Here is a 1,117-nt window from a genome sequence, read left to right as displayed (position 1 = left end):
ATCTTCCAGCTTGCTATATTATATGACTTCTCAAGTTAAAAGGATGGGATGCAAGTTGTATACCAGGTCTTGATTTGAGTAATGACGTTATTACTTAGCCAAGTAGATACTATAGTAAGATTGTGTGTGTGTGGAGAGAAGTTGCAGTGGTCAAGGCTACGTGTTGCTCTTCCTGAGGAACTGGGTTCAGTTCCCAGGAATCATATGATGGCTCATACTTGTTCAAAACTCAAGCTCCTTACTGCAACCCTATAGGTGGAACAACAATATGAACTAACCAGTACCCGGGAGCTCTTGTCTTTAGCTGCATATGTATCAAAAGATGGCCTAGTCGGCCATCACTGCAAAGAGAGATCCATTGGACTTGCAAACTTTATATGCCCCAGTACAGGGGAACGCCAGGGCCAAAAAGGGGGAGTGGGTGGGTAGGGGATTGGGGGGGTGGGTATGGGGGACCTTTGGGATATCATTGAAAATGTAAACGAGGAAAATTCCTAATTAAAAAAAAAAAAAAAGGGCTTCTGTCGTGAGCGGCACATGCAGGGCAACTCGATTGTTCTGCGTGCCGAATCGACATCAAGAGATTTCTGAAGCATAATTTTTTGGTATTTGGGCAGCACAAAACTCAAGCTCCTGAGAGACCTCCTAAAAGTGCCAGGCACACAAATGATACTATCACATACACACATGCAGGCAAAAGACTCATATACATTTAAAAATTGAAAAGCAGTGGTTTTTTTTTTAAATAAAGGAAACATTTAGGTATAATAAAGACACATTGGCCTGTTCACTAAGGGTTACTTCAAAGGACATCTCAGTCACTTTGATGGGAAAAACACGCCAGAAGAGATCTGTGTTCTAGAAACTAAGATTATTCTAAGACCTATGTAAACATGTAGGTTGGCATTAGAGTCTCTCAGGACACTTTTCAGTGCCCCACTCCTGGACACTGCATTTAGATCTATTTGTGGTACTCACACCAGAGAACAAAGTTTACATCATGCCTTTTCATACTGCAAACTCCTCAGAACTCGTTCTCTCTCACCTGTTCCTCTACACCTTCCTCATGTTCACCATACACATCACCTTTCCAAAACAGTGTTTCCTAGTGTCCATA

General features: G+C 42.0%; 1 non-coding gene across 1 annotated transcript; it reads left to right on the top strand.

Annotated features, from left to right (window-relative positions):
- The first annotated feature begins 510 nt into the window (after window positions 1-510).
- Window positions 511-635, top strand: Gm25785. The gene has a single exon (XR_003952673.1). It is a non-coding gene; the product is annotated as a U11 spliceosomal RNA (small nuclear RNA).
- Window positions 636-1,117: the final 482 nt, after the last annotated feature.

Source organism: Mus musculus, chromosome 18, assembly GCF_000001635.26.
Source record: "Mus musculus strain C57BL/6J chromosome 18, GRCm38.p6 C57BL/6J".
NCBI lineage: Eukaryota > Metazoa > Chordata > Mammalia > Rodentia > Muridae > Mus > Mus musculus.
The sequence above is the reverse complement of the archived record's forward strand: the minus strand, read 5'-3'. Positions and strand labels throughout refer to the sequence as shown.